The 15,491-nt window shown below is 42.0% G+C and overlaps 2 long non-coding RNA genes across 2 annotated transcripts; one reads left to right on the plus strand and one right to left on the minus strand.

The window, feature by feature from the left end:
* Positions 1 to 1,926: 1,926 nt before the first annotated feature.
* On the minus strand, positions 1,927 to 4,898 carry LOC113035254 (uncharacterized). Its single transcript, XR_003274330.1, has 3 exons — positions 4,581 to 4,898; positions 2,643 to 2,764; positions 1,927 to 2,500 (listed from the first exon to the last, which is right to left on the minus strand). It is a non-coding gene; the product is annotated as an uncharacterized LOC113035254 (long non-coding RNA).
* A 3,398-nt stretch (positions 4,899 to 8,296) lies between these two features.
* On the plus strand, positions 8,297 to 15,244 carry LOC113035040 (uncharacterized). Its single transcript, XR_003274274.1, has 3 exons — positions 8,297 to 8,353; positions 8,679 to 8,788; positions 15,059 to 15,244. It is a non-coding gene; the product is annotated as an uncharacterized LOC113035040 (long non-coding RNA).
* Positions 15,245 to 15,491: the final 247 nt, after the last annotated feature.

The following is a 15,491-nucleotide window of genomic DNA, read 5'->3' on the forward strand; positions in this document are numbered from 1 at the left end:
AGGATAGGGTAGGGGAAATTAAAGTAAGATGGAGAGAATGGGCCAATAGCTAGATTCGCAGGAGGGATAAAGGGAGTTGCGTGGAGAAGAATGACTGGAGCCACAGGTAAAGTTGCTATGAATTGTATTAAACTATTTAGCAACAATTTAACAGCATTTTATGAACAGGAATGAAAACATAAAATAAAATACAGTGACAGCAATAATAATAACAGTCAGAATCCTATCTGAGCTCAGATATGTCAGTCTTGCCGGCTTAATAGTCAGTGTTCAGTCAAGTCAAATCCAACAGGTCAAAAGTTTGTGATTGGTGCGATTTCGTCCTACCGCACTGTTGCAATTGTTCGTGAGAGAAGAGCAACCTGCCCTTCTGGGCCAACTCAGAATGGCTGTGGTTCGGTTCGGTTCAAAGGGAAAGGCTCGCCATCTTCCTCGTCAGGAAGAGATCCAGGTCTCACGATCCCATAAAAAAACCTAGCCAGCACACTTCTAATGTTCAACTCTCAGAGAGGATCTTGTTCAACTCTCAGAGAGGATCTTGTCCACTTCATCCGCTCCCGCGCAGATCGCGATGGTTTCAAGGTCCGAAATGTTCACAATAAATCAGGTCCGTTTCTCCAAGGTCCATGCAGATCTCCGGTATGGATATTTGCTCAATTTATCAAGTTAATAGTTATTTTCCAGCGAAAAGCTTGGCGGTGAAAATCAGTGATGGTCTCGTGCACCTCCGTCTCTCTCTGTGTCTGAGCACGTGACGGTACAGAGCAGGGGAAGGCGGGGCTTGTTCCTTCCTAACCAGTAGGGGTGTTAAATATACTCTTTGGGTTTTATTCTTATATTTATAGTATTTATCTTTTATTATTGATTTATTTTTGATCAACTCAGTGATTAACAGAGTAATGATAAATCCCAATTAACAATAACATGTTGTAGTGCATTACTGAGTCGTGTAAACTCACTGGGTTACAAACATCTACATGCACGAGTTTCATACACTACTCCCAAACCCTTACAGTACATGACATTGATTGCCAATACACCCAACAACGATATATCACAAACACCAAATCGTTTAGCTTACAGCTAGCAGGTATGTAGCATAACAGGTAGCATTAGTAGCATGAACTAGCCACATAGCGAACAGATCGATACACATTGCACTTCAAATCAAATCAAATCAAATCACTTTTTATTGTCACATCACATGTGCAGGCACACTGGCACAGCACATGCGAGTGAAATTCTTGTGTGCGAGCCCCACAAGCAACAGAGATGTGCAAACACAACAACACAAATGAGCAAAATACAAGAATGGCCAACCTGAAACTAATAAATATATGTACAATATATAATAGTGTATGCATTTCTGGATGTGTATACTAAATATTTTCCTACGTGTGTGTGTGTGTGTGTGTGTGTGTGTGTATACACATTTTTACAAATTAAATAGTAAAAAAAAAAAAAAAAAAAAAAATAATAATAATAATAAAATATATAAAATATACAGAGTTGAATATGTGCAAAACAAGTGGCATTTATATACAGTGTGGAGTGCATAATGTTGAAGTTCCAGCTGAGGTGTCTATGACGTGTTCAGCAGTCTGATGGCCTGATGGAAAAAGCTGTCTCTCAGTCTGCTGGTACGGGACCGGATGCTGCAGAACCTCCTTCCTGATGGAAGCAGTCTGAACAGTTTATGGCTGGGGTGACTGGAGTCCTTGATGATCCTCCCCGCTTTCCTCAGGCACCGCTTCCTGTAGATGTCTTGGAGGGAGGGAAGCTCACCTCCAATTATCCGTTCAGAGCACCGCACTACTCGCTGGAGAGCTTTGCAGTTGTAGGCGGTGCTGTTGCCATACCAGGTGGTGATGCATCCAGTGAGGATGCTGTCAATGGCACAGTGATAGAAGGTCCTGAGGATGCGGGGGCTCATGCCGAATCTTTTCAGTCTCCTTCTACATCCACTAAATGTCTAATTGGCATAAAAGACTAAAACTGTCCTTTTCAGGCATGGCTCCACGTCTACTCACAGTTCTTTAGCGACGCACGCAACTCACACCGTGTGTAGACATCCCCCGCAGAGTCAGTCTGCCAGGCGACTCTTGCTATGTGTTAGCTCCAACTCTGATCACTGGAACATGTGCTCAATAGTGCAACTGTGCTCTCTCGCCACAAGGGAGCCCCCCCACACAGCTGACAGCCTTTCCAACATTGTTAGTAACAAATGAGGTAAAAACAAAACAACCCCAAAACAGACAAAACACAGAAAGAGGCTCTCAGTATTCATTAATAATTAGAAAGAAAAATTCTGGTCGTGGATTTTTACAGTCTTAGTTCCGCTCGCTGTCATCATTATAATCATCATGATCAATGGCGAGGTCCTGAGGTGGGTGGGGCTGTCTCTGGTGATGTCACCATGAAGGAACAGCATCTGGCACGTGTTGGTGAAACATCTCAGTACACTGGTGTAGTTTCCTCTCCAGCTGTTTGACATGTAACACTTGAACATTAAGGGGAAGAAGAAGAAACAGTGTTAGGTCAGATGACCACATGGTTTCTAAAGTAACTGACAGGAAGTAACCAGGCCGTTAGAAATGGATGGCATGTGTTTAGAGTTACTGGAGTTGGGTAACTCTACTTACCAAAAGCAGCAGCACACAGATGAAGGATCAGATGCTGAATGTTGCAGGAACTTGCTCATGTGTGGTGGTCATTCAGTGCTGCTCCGGCAGGTTAGACAGTCCAAGACAGATATGCTGCCCATCTGAGAGTTTGAAAACACACATGCAAAGATTTATTTTGTATTACAGTCAAAGTTGGATGTTCATTTTTGTCCTTTAAAAATGTTTGTGTATTTGAAAGCACTAACATTTAAGGATGACTTGGATTGTCTCCTTTAAAGGGGAGACAAGTGTATCCACTGATCTACGTCACTTTACCTGGATGATGACTCCTCTCCCCCTCACTCAGAAACACTCAATAAATACACTCAACAAAAATATAAACGCAACACCTTTGTTACTGCTCCCATTCCCCATGGGATGGACGTAGAGACCTAAAATTCATTCCAGATACACAATATAACCATCCCTCCCAAACAGTGGTCACAAATCAGTCCAAATGTGTGGTAGTGGGCACATCTGCTATATTGAGATAATCCATCCCACCTCACAGGTGTGCCACATCAGGATGCTGATCTGACATCATGAGTAGTGCACAGGTGTACCTCAGACTGCCCACAACAAAAGGCCACCCTGGAATGTGCAGTTTTTTGCGCTATTGGGGGTCTGGGGACCCAGAACCGGTCAGTATCTGGTGTGACCACCATTTGCCTCATGCAGTGCAACACATCGTCGCATGGAGTCTATCAGATTGTCAATTGTGGAATGTTGGTCCACTCCACTTCAATGGCTGTGCGAGGTTGTTGGATATTCGTGGGAACTGGTACACGCTGTCGTATACGCCGGTCAAGCACATCCCGAACATGCTCAATGGGTGACATGTCCGGTGAGTATGCTGGCCATGCAAGAACTGGGACATTCTCAGCTGCCATCTGCCCTGAACAATGTGAACCATGATTCCTCCGTGAAGCGCACACCTCTCCAACGTGCCAGACGCCATCGAATGTGAGCATTTGCCCACACAAGTCTGTTACGGCGACGAGCTGGAGTCAGGTCAAGACCCCAATGAGGACGACGGGCATGCAGTTGAGCGTCCCTGAGACGGTTTCTGACAGTTTGTGCAGAAATTGTTTGGTTGTGCAAACCAATTGTTCCAGCAGCTGTCTGGGTGGCTGGTCTCAGACGATCTTGGAGGTGAACCTGCTGGATGTGGAGGTCCTGGGCTGGTGTGGTTACACGAGGTCTGCGGTTGTGAGGCCGGTTGGACGTGCTGCCATATTCTCTGAAATGCCTGTGGAGACGGCTTATGGTTGAGAAATGAACATTCAATGCACGGGCGACAGATCTGGTTGACATTCCTGCTGTCAGCATGCCAATTGCACGCTCCCTCATTGCTTGTGGTATCTGTGGCATTTTGCTGTGAGACAAAACTGCACATTCCAGGGTGGCCTTTTGTTGTGGGCAGTCTGAGGTACACCTGTGCACTACTCATGATGTCAGATCAGCATCCTGATGTGGCACACCTGTGAGGTGGGATGGATTATCTCAATATAGCAGATGTGCCCACTACCACACATTTGGACTGATTTGTGACCACTGTTTGGGAGGGATGGTTATATTGTGTATCTGGAATGAATTTTAGGTCTCTACGTCCATCCCATGGGGAATGGGAGCAGTAACAAAGGTGTTGTGTTTATATTTTTGTTGAGTGTAATAATAAGCAAATAAATAATATTAAAGATTTACTTACATCATTACAAAAACATCAAAAACATCTCCCTTTGATTCTATTTCTGCATTCCTGCTGAACATCAGGCAACAAATATCTCAATAAATCACAGTAAAATGTAAAGCACATGTTTTCTCTGCTTTGTCTAACCTCTGCAGAGCCTCTGTCAAGAAAAACATATCTGTAAGCATAAAAAAAATATACATTTCATAACACGTCACTGGACAAACCTCGGTCAGTTGATTTCCTCTGTGCAGTGCAGATGAACATCAGTCAGCAAGTGACTCTGCTGGTTCTTCTGAGGAAACACCACCGTCTCTCCACACTGTCACCATCTGTGAGCACAAATTGCCGCTCTGCTCTGCCAGCATGTAGGAAATCACATATCACACACACAGGGGTGAAGAAACATCAGAGCTCAACTTTGGATACTTTAGATCTAAACAGATCAAACTAGCTCTTAGTTTCAACAATCAGTGAGCAGACAAACAATGATACCATACTGATTCTGTATGAATACAATATGGTATTTTCAATACAGGTGTCAAATTAATTCATTAAAACTAATACAGATATATGTATATATATTTTTGATAAATTAGTTTGCTAAATTATAAGAATTTTTTTTTTTCATTTAACAATTGCAACTGAAAGAAATTAAATATTGAACAAAAATATATTGTCACATTCTGAGCATGCTCAGCACGCTGACAGACTTGAAGTTGCTACAGATTTTAAGAAGTGATAATTATAGGGAAGAAACTTCTCTTTTTCATCTGTTTAATCAAACATTTGATGCCTTAGATGTCTCAGTCTATAGCGTTCTGCAACTACAACTAACCTGAAGCTTGGATTTGGCTGCAGGTGCCCCTGTACATCCTTCTCAGCAGCACACATGTGGGTACCATTTAATCCCACTTCTTCCTGAGCTTTGCTTCATCACAAGACCAAAGGTGGCATCCCGTGTCACAGTCTTATCATCATCCAGAAGAAACATTTGAAGAAACATCATGGAGAAGAAACATTTACGCGCCTCCTGGTTTTGTTTTCTGATCCTGCGAAAAGACTGAGGACAACAAAGCCCAGAGAACACGAGATACACAACATCCAACATTCAGACTCAACAGCCTCCATAAATGAAGAGCACCAGGTTGGTTCAGTTATAGTAGATATAAGCATACTTCACATTACTGGGTATGAATAATAATGAGGAGGCAAACTTTGAAGATGCAGAGCATGATGTCCCATCATCAGACTGTAAACAAACATCCACCAGGCTTCTTTGTTGCCAAAATTGATGATTCTCCTATCAGGGATCAGTAGCGTGTATTAACCTGTGGTATAAGCAGCAGTCACTGAAATATTACTCTTTCAGATAAGAAATCTAGCACATAAAAGCCAGGGTGGGAGGGATCTCTGCAAACTGACTTAACTCTGCAAGTGTGAAGCTCAACAAAAATCTGACTCTCCAGTCACAGACAAACAAAAAACTCCTGCTGGGAGATAGAAAACGCTGTCTGGGTCTTGCTGGATGTTGCTGGTCAGAGTCCACACATTAGCAGAGTGCTTCTTGGTCCCACTGACCCATGTGGACAGTGACTGTGGAGAACTGTTCTGGAAAACAGAGAAGAGAATTAAAATAACAAAAAGCCAAACAGGATTTCCACAAAGACTCTCTTGGAATCAGCAATCAAAAAAATCACTAGTTCATATTTCAATTAAATATGAACAGGTTCCTTAAATGTACGCAGTTCAGATCTGATTTAATTTAATTTCCTTCACACAGCACATTTGTCCAGGCTGACAGGTAAACATAGAATTAATCTCAGGTAACATGACTCATAGTAGAGATTCAGTAAGAAAGATTGCAGGCTCTAATATTATTACCACACAATCCAAGGACACACCAACAGCTCAGATTTGTAGAACTATTTAAACAAATGTCTTCTGAATATTCAATTCAGGTTCACAGTGGGAGGGTGGGAGGTGTCGTGGAATTTTTTAAATAAAGTCTGCAACACAGAAAGAGCTGTGATCAAGCTATTTATTACTGCGCCAACACACATCAAACATCACAGTTCAGTCATGTCAGCGCTTCCACAGAAGTGGTGCTCCTCCTCCTTTATGCATTCCAAGGAAGAGGGAGGAAGTTACAAACTGACCCTACCACACTTCAACGGATCAGTGGTTATGCTGTTTTGTGCCCTTGGCCTTATCAGCACCTGTAAAGGGAGTTGTTTTCTCAAACTGCTGACGCTGAAGTACGTTCATCTAGTTTTAGAAACTTTCACTGAACAGTCTATAACACAACTAAGCATATGCATAAGCACTTAAATATTTTAAATGAGAATAACAGAAAATTTCTATTAAAAAGGCTAGAGCCTGTCCCAGTAGTCATAGGTAGAGCACACCTGGACAGGTCACCAGTCTGTCAGAGGACTAACACAGAGACAGACATCAGAGTAACAAATCTATTTAAAATTAATGTAAGTTTGCTGCAGCTGTATGTATGAACATGTGTTTCTGTGCTCACAATCCACCTCTCTGGAACCTGCAGTTCACTTTTAGTCAACTTTAAACAGACCTCACAAAAGGCTGATGTGGCTGGATCAGTAGTCTGATTTAAGTATGATACCTTTGGCCAGGGATTAATCTGGTGCATCGCTTCACTGCAGTCTTACGTATTTTCCCCACACCTGAATAAAAAATACTGATATATACAAATAACAGCTTCAGCTGATGCAGCCTGACTCAATCCTAAATGTTCAGCACACAGAGACACAGAGGTGCCGTTTAAAGTTTAGTGATAACTTGAGTCACTGATCATTCACAGTATTACAGAGTCTGGCAGTCTTTGCATGATGTCCACGTCACTGTAAGTTTCTAGCTGACTCTCAGGTGTGCCAGCAGGAAAGAGTAATAATAACCTGCATTCTGAGGTTTGTCATGCAGGATTAAATTTACAGTGGCTTTGTTCACACAGCTAGGATTGTATTTTACACTGACCCTGGGTCAGTATAAGTATCATACAGTTTAAACGAAGCACTGAAACTTGCACATATGTATTATAGATGCACTGAAGCTAATCGAGATATTTGCTGTCAATCTGTGGCTGCGATTAAACACTTTACTGAAAACTTTATTAACTAGTAACTTCATCAGTCATGACAGAAGCTAATATTTCTGTGCTAACATCGTTTAAACAGTAACAGCTTTACTCCAATATAAGCTAACGTTTAAGCTAGCACCATAAAGACGGTAAAACACGTAATAATATCTACAAATGCATCTTAAAGCTGTTATATTAGCACTCTGTGTATTACTAAGATAACCACGTTAACATTACTGACACTCGCTGACTTTTAACAGTCATTCTATAAATGCTGTCCGTTTAAATGGTCTTACCTGTACACACTGCATATCCACCGGATTCCAGCCAGAGTGGATTCTGGAGTCTTCCCACGCTCCTGTTAGTGATCCTCCATCTGGATGGATGAGAACAACCTTCTGAAAAATCCAGCAGGAGATGGCCCATATCTATGGGACTGATTTGTGCTAATAACGCCCATTGTATGGACTGATAACAGCCGAAGCGGGTGAATAAAGTCACCCAGTAGCTAGCTGTGCCATTACCCAGCATACATCACTCCCTCCATAAATGCAATAAACGATACAAAAGTATCGTTCTACCTGTTTTTCAGGTAGTTGTTTACATTATATAATTTATTGTGTTCTGTATACGTCACTACAATGTTATTTGGAAAATGTCTAAATATACCGACAACAGGCACTTCCGCGGCAATCTCTTCAATCGGAGGACCCTTCACGTCAATTCCCGACGCGAGGAGGGTACCCTGCGCGTCCATAAGTGAAGCAGAGGGAGCCTGACCATGCGTCACACGTTTGACGAGTTGGGAGTGAGAACGTGTTGGGATATGAGACAGACCCTGGAGACCCTGGAGGCGGAAGGTCCTGTGTTGTATTACTCCGCTGGATTTATAAGGTCCGTAGCAAAGTGTGACCCGCGCATTTGCTGGCATTGTTTGTTGTGTGTCACCTGGGTAACTGATTCAATATGCATCAATTGCTGACATGGTTAGCCTATGTGGGCAGATCAAAGAAAGAGAAGCAATCTATAACCATCGGTTTCTGCGCCACCGCAGACTCACTGCTGATCAGTGTTTATTACAAATGTTCACACCAAGACATACATACTTTTCAAAGAAATTATCCCGTTATTGATCTGGGCTGATTTTTCTTTAGTTTTGCTTTTTGCTGCTGTCCTTCTCACTGCTGATATCAAGAGATATTACCTATAACCCAATCAGGTTGCACAGGTAGCTCCTCCAGGATGGCCCAACCATACAATGGTCTGGAGCAACTGATCACTACATAAACTCGGCTCAAATCAACTGGTTGCCTGCAGGAGCCTCTTAAGGTCAGTATGTATTTCAATAAATGATTTTGTTAAGAAGCTAAGTGGAACCTTTCTAAAAGAGGTTATGATTCCAAAAGGAACATTGCTGTAAAATTTGCTGTAAAGAAAAATCTGCTATACAAATGTGACAATCCCTTTAACGTTAACTAGTAATGACTTCATGAACTTCTTCACAAATAAAATCTTTATCATTAGAGAAAAAATTACCAGTAATCATCCCACAGATGTAATATTATCTACAGCTACTCTTAGTACCATTGATGTTAAGTTAGACTCCATCCATCCATCTTCATCCGCTTTATCCGGGGCCGGGTCGCGGGGGCAGCAGCCTAAGCAAAGAGGCCCAGACCTCCCTCTCCCCAGCCACCTCCTCCAGCTTATCCGGGGGAATACCAAGGCGTTCCCAGGCCAGCCGAGAGCTATAATCTCTCCAGCGTGTCCTGGGTCTGCCCCGGGGCCTCCTCCCGGTGGGACATGCCTGGAAAACCTCACCCAGGAGGCGCCCAGGGGGCATCCTTATCAGATGCCCGAACCACCTCAGCTGGCTCCTTTCGATGTGGAGCAGCAGCTGCTCTACTCTGAGCCCTTCCCGGATGGCCGAACTTCTCACCCTATCTCTAAGGGAGAGGCCAGCCACCCTTCGGAGGAAGCTCATTTCTCCCGCTTGTATCCGCGATCTCGTTCTTTCGGTCACTACCCACAGCTCGTGGCCATAGGTGAGGGTAGGGACGTAGATCGACCGGTAAATTGAGAGCTTCGCTTTTACACTCAGCTCCCTCTTCACCACGACGGACCGGTGCAGCGTCCGCATTACTGCAGCTGCAGCCCCAATCCGTCTGTCGATCTCCGGCTCCCTTCTCCCATCACTCGCGAACAAGACCCCGAGATACTTGAACTCCTCCACTTGGGGCAGGAACTCATCCCCGACCCGGAGTGGGCACTCCACCCTTTTCCGGCTGAGAACCATGGCCTCAGATTTGGAGGTGCTGATCCTCATTCCCGCTGCTTCACACTCGGCTGCGAACCGTTCCAGTGCGAGCTGGAGGGCCTCACCCGATGAAGCCAACAGAACCACATCATCTGCAAAAATCAGAGATGAGATTCTGAGGCCACCAAAGCGAAAGCCCTCCGCCACTTGGCTGCGCCTAGAAATCCTGTCCATAAAAATTATGAACAGAACCGGAGACAAAGGGCAGCCCTGGCGGAGCCCATCACCCACCGGGAACGAGTCCGACTTATTGCCGGCAATGTTAGACTCTTTTTCTCTAATTGATCTTTCTGAGTTAACTTCAATAATTACTTCCTCCAAACCATCAACGTGTCTTTTAGACCCCATTCCTACAAAACTGCTCAAAGAAATCCTGCCATTAATTAATTCTTCGATCTTAAATATGATCAACCTATCTCTAATGATCGGCTATGTACCACAGGCCTTCAAGCTAGCTGTAGTTAAACCTTTACTCAAAAAGCCATCTCTAGACCTAGCAGTCTTAGCTAATTATAGGCCAATCTCAAACCTTCCTTTCATATCAAAAATCCTTGAAAGAATAGTTGTCAAACAGCTAACAGATCATCTGCAGAGGAATGGTTTATTTGAAGAATTTCAGTCAGGTTTCAGAGCTCATCACAGCACAGAAACAGCTTTAGTGAAGGTTACAAATGATCTTCTTATGGCCTCTGACAGTGGACTCATCTCTGTGCTTGTCCTGCTAGACCTTAGCGCAGCATTCGATACTGTTGACTAGGGCTGCTCGATTATGGCAAAAATGATAATCACGATTATTTTCACTGAAATTGAGATCACGATTATTTGACGATATTTATTTAACCCTTTAAGACCTACTATAGAACCAAGTCCGCCAGAGCTTATATTATTTTTTTACATGTTGTAGTGCCATTTGTGGGAGCATTTCAAGTTGCTAAATAACTGTTATAGCCCATATTTTAATAATATGTATGCATTAAGTCCATAGTAACTACATTAATTGCAAAAAAGTGCAATAAACTACAAAAAAATTGAAAATCATTTTTGTTTTGTTTTTTTACATATATTTCTACTTGGAGAAATTTAAGAGGTTTATCCCTCAAAACTTTAAATACAAAAAAGTTGCAAAAAATAGTTTACAACAACAGGAAATTTATTTTGAGTGTCTCCATAGTTTTATTTTGGAGATACACCAATTTTTATATACACTGCAGGAAAAACAAAAAAAAAACCAATCCTATGATGCAAATTTGCAAAGAAAACAGCATGTGCATCAAAATAAACTATTTCCAGCAGTGCAATTCGAGTTCTAAGCATCCCAGAAACTATTCAGAAAAGCCAAACATGACCAGTAGAGGTTTTTAAGGTCTACAAGTAAAAAACTACATTTCCGCGAAAATGACGTCACTTCCGGTTTCGGCCAGGAAATGGCGGACATGCGACAGTTCGCGCTGACGTCTGTTTCACTGTGGGAAGTGTTATGAACAGCTGATCGGATCGGCAAAGCGTGTTTCTGGAATATTATGTTTTTGTTCCTGCAAGCGCTTTTTATGCAATTTTTGCAAAGCTATATGTGGAAGGAAACCGTGACCGAGGACAAGCTGATGGCATAAGATGTAAGTACAACTCCTCCGGTTTCATATGCAAAACAAATTATTGCGCTAGCTTACGCGGTTCAGATTCTACAGGGATTTAAAAATAGTTACACAAAACGGAGCGTGCTGCTCTGACCGGATTTAAAGGGTTAACAATGACTTTAAAAAATAATATAAAATAGTGTGCAACACCACTGAAGTTTTTTTTTTTTTACCTCTCTTTTCAACCAACAGCAGTCACTCTCCAAATAACTTCTGCTTAGCTTTCCGAGCTTCCCTCGGGTCCTCTTAATCAGCGGTCTCCAACCTTTTTTGCGCCACGGACCGGTTTATGCCCGACAATATTTTCACGGACCGGCCTTTAAGGTGTCGCGGATAAATGAGGGAGGGGCTAATAATCGGCTCAGTCATTTTTAATGATCGTTGAAAGCCCAGATCGTAATCGTGATTAAAATTCGATTAATTGAGCAGCCCTACTGTTGACCATAATATCCTATTAGAGCGATTAGAACATGCTGTAGGTATTACAGGTACTGCACTGCAGTGGTTTGTATCATATCTATTAGGGCTGGGCGATATGACCCAAAATTCATATCTCGATATTTTTTAGCTGGATGGCGATATAAGATATATATCTCGATATATTTTTTTTAAAGCCATAAAGTAAGAACAAAAAGAGAGTTCTTAGTCAAAGCTGTGTCCCAGATGTCACACAGGCACTTTTATTAACATAGAACAGATGTACATAAAATTTACTCAAAAATAAATTATGAGCATTTATTAAATAATAATGCTCCATAAATAAAAGAAAACAATGTTGTTTTTGTGCATAACAAAAAGCTCACAATTGTGCAGTCAAAATGTAAACTAAAAGACGCTGAGCACAATAACAAAGACAGTTTCACAGCTGCTCTGTTCCCAACTTGTACTGCGTGACTGAGAGCCTGGAGTTTGAAATCCGCTTCGCAACCACGTCTCTTAACAGGTGCCATTTATGGTCCTTATACACAGTAGGGTAATATTACGTTGAAGCACAGTACGTATCACTCCGCGAGGCTCAGCCGTAATGCTCCGACAATCCATCAAGCGGTGCAGCTCCGTAGCTTACCAAAGTCGTACTAAAACATTTTTTGACAGATTGCTGAGCGCCGTGTTCCACATAAAATCGGTTCGCAGTCATCAAGCACAACCAGAATTCATACATAAGGCGCGCTGTCAACTTTTGAGAAAATGAAAGGATTTTAGTCCGTGCAGCACCTCTGGGCTGCATGGCGTTAGCGTGGTTAGCTCGTTAGCGTGGTTAGCTAGCTAACACGTTGACGCCGTCCAGCCCCACGCACGGGGCGATGCGCAGTAACTCGTTAACGGAGATTTGCCGTGTCCATCTTGTCGCTTCCTGCAGGTGAAGCGATGGGGGAGGAGGGGAGGCCGAGTAACGTTGCGTAAAGACGAAAGTGGACGAAAGAGAGGCAAACTTGCGGCTCCACAAGTATAATTATAACGTAACATAGACTATATCGATATAAAGGATATTGTCACATCTTATATCTCGTATAAAAATATATCGATATTTTTTAAAAACTCGATATATCGTCCAGCTCTAATATCTATCTAATAGACTCCAATTTGTTCATGTAAATGGAGAGTCCTCTTCACACACTGAGGTTAATTATGGAGTTCCACAGGGTTCAGTGCTAGGACCAATTCTGTTTACATTATACATGCTTCCCTTAGGCAGCATCATTAGAAGACATAGCATACATTTTCACTGCTATGCAGATGACACCCAGCTCTATCTGTCCATGAAGCCAGATAACACACACCAATTAGTTAAACTGCAGGAATGTCTTAAAGACATAAAGACCTGGATGGCCGCTAACTTTCTGCTTCTTAATTCAGATAAAACTGAGGTTATTGTACTCGGCCCTGAAAAGCCTAGAAATATGGTATCTAACCAGATTCTTACTCTGGATGGCATTACCTTGGCCTCCAGTAACGCTGTGAGGAACCTTGGAGTCATTTTTGACCAGGACATGTCCTTCAATGCACATATTAAACAAATATGTAAGACTGCGTTCTTCCATTTGCGCAACATCTCTAAAATTAGAAATATCCTGTCTCAGAGTGACGCTGAAAAACTAGTTCATGCATTTATTACTTCCAGGCTGGACTACTGTAATTCATTATTATCAGGATGTCCAAAAAACTCACTGAAAAGCCTTCAGCTAATCCAAAATGCTGCAGCAAGAGTCCTGACAGGGACTAGAAAGAGAGAGCATATTTCTCCTGTATTGGCTTCCCTTCATTGGCTTCCTGTTAAATCCAGAATTGAATTCAAAATCCTGCTCGTCACATACAAGGTCTTAAATAATCAGGCCCCATCTTATCTTAATGACCTTGTAGTACCATATCACCCTATTAGAGCACTTCGCTCTCGCTCTGCAGGCCTACTTGTTGTTCCTAGAGTATTTAAAAGTAGAATGGGAGGGAGAGCCTTCAGTTTTCAGGCCCCTCTTCTGTGGAACCAGCTTCCAGTTTGGATTCAGGAGACAGACACTATCTCTACTTTCAAGATTAGGCTTAAAACTTTCCTTTTTGCTAAAGCATATAGTTAGGGCTGGACCAGGTGACCCTGAATCCTCCCTTAGTTATGCTGCAATAGACATAGGCTGCCGGGGATTCCCATGATGCATTGAGTTTTTCCTTTCCAGTCACCTTTCTCGCTCACTATGTATTAACAGACCTCTCTGCATTGAATCAAATCTGTTATTAATCTCTGTCTCTCTTCCACAGCATGTCTTTTATCCTGTCTTCCTTCTCTCACCCCAACCGGTCGCAGCAGATGGCCGCCCCTCCCTGAGCCTGGTTCTGCTGGAGGTTTCTTCCTGTTAAAAGGGAGTTTTTCCTTCCCACTGTTGCCAAAGTGCTTGCTCATAGGGGGTCATATGATTGTTGGGTTTTTCTCTGTATCTATGAAGCGCCTTGAGGCGACTTATGTTGTGATTTGGCGCTATATAAATAAAATTGAATTGAATTGAATTGAATTGAATTGATGAAATCAGAGGATTGAGTTTTGGGTCTAACAGCGGACATTTATGGTTACAGTTATGTCCAATATTTATTGGAAAAAGACACAGTTTTTCAAATTCTGCCTGTGCACACCACAACAGTAAATTTACATCACACTATCAATACAATCAATATGTAATGTAATTGCAGACTTTTTGCTTTTAAATTAGAGACAAAAATATTGTATTAGCTACTTTGGAATAACAGATACTTTTATGCACAGTCCCATTGTCAAGGTCTCAAAGGGGATTAGACAAAATTACAAAATATCAAGACTGTTTCAGCACTTGGATGGAGATCATCTGAAGTCATCATTTGAACTATTAGTGGTTTGCCACTAGCTGCAAACCCTTTATATTTATGTTTGTGAAGGCATCTCTTTATTGCAGACTTTGATAATGATTACCTCCTTGAAAATGTTCTTAACTTTGTTAGATGTTGTGAAGTTGTTGGGGTTTTTTTTAACCAATGAAATGCAATTCTGTTATTGCTTCTGGTATTTCAGGCCTTTTTGTGTTGTTGGCCAGTGCATTCCTTTTTTTTAAAGACTATATCAGATTGTTGATTTGGTCAATCCTAAAGCTTTTCAAGTATCTCCAATAGTTTTTTCTTGTTTTTCAGCCTGATGATGGACTGTTTCACTTATATTGACACCCCGTTGGAACTTGAATTGTGAATTCCAGTGTAAAGCTACTCGATGCACGTTTAACACTTGGAATCAGCTAAACAAACCATTGTCCAATTAATTTGAAGTCTCTGGAAATGGGTGACTGTGTATGAAAATGTGTGTAATTCCTAAACAGTTATTTCAAATCTTTATGAAACCCCTTTGAACTAAAGCTGAAACTCTGCACTTCAATCACGTCTTGATTGTTTGAGGCAAAACTGCAAAAATGTATCTTGTTCAGTGAATTATGGACCTGACTGTATGTTGATCATTGTTTACGGTCAAAATGATTGCCATTTTCATGTGAGAAACTTGTCATGCAGTGTAGTGCATGTGATAATAAAACATATGAGGTTAAAAAAAATAACTAAACATGAAATATGCTTC

The sequence above is a fragment of the Astatotilapia calliptera genome, chromosome 13 (assembly GCF_900246225.1).
Source record: "Astatotilapia calliptera chromosome 13, fAstCal1.2, whole genome shotgun sequence".
Lineage (NCBI taxonomy): Eukaryota > Metazoa > Chordata > Actinopteri > Cichliformes > Cichlidae > Astatotilapia > Astatotilapia calliptera.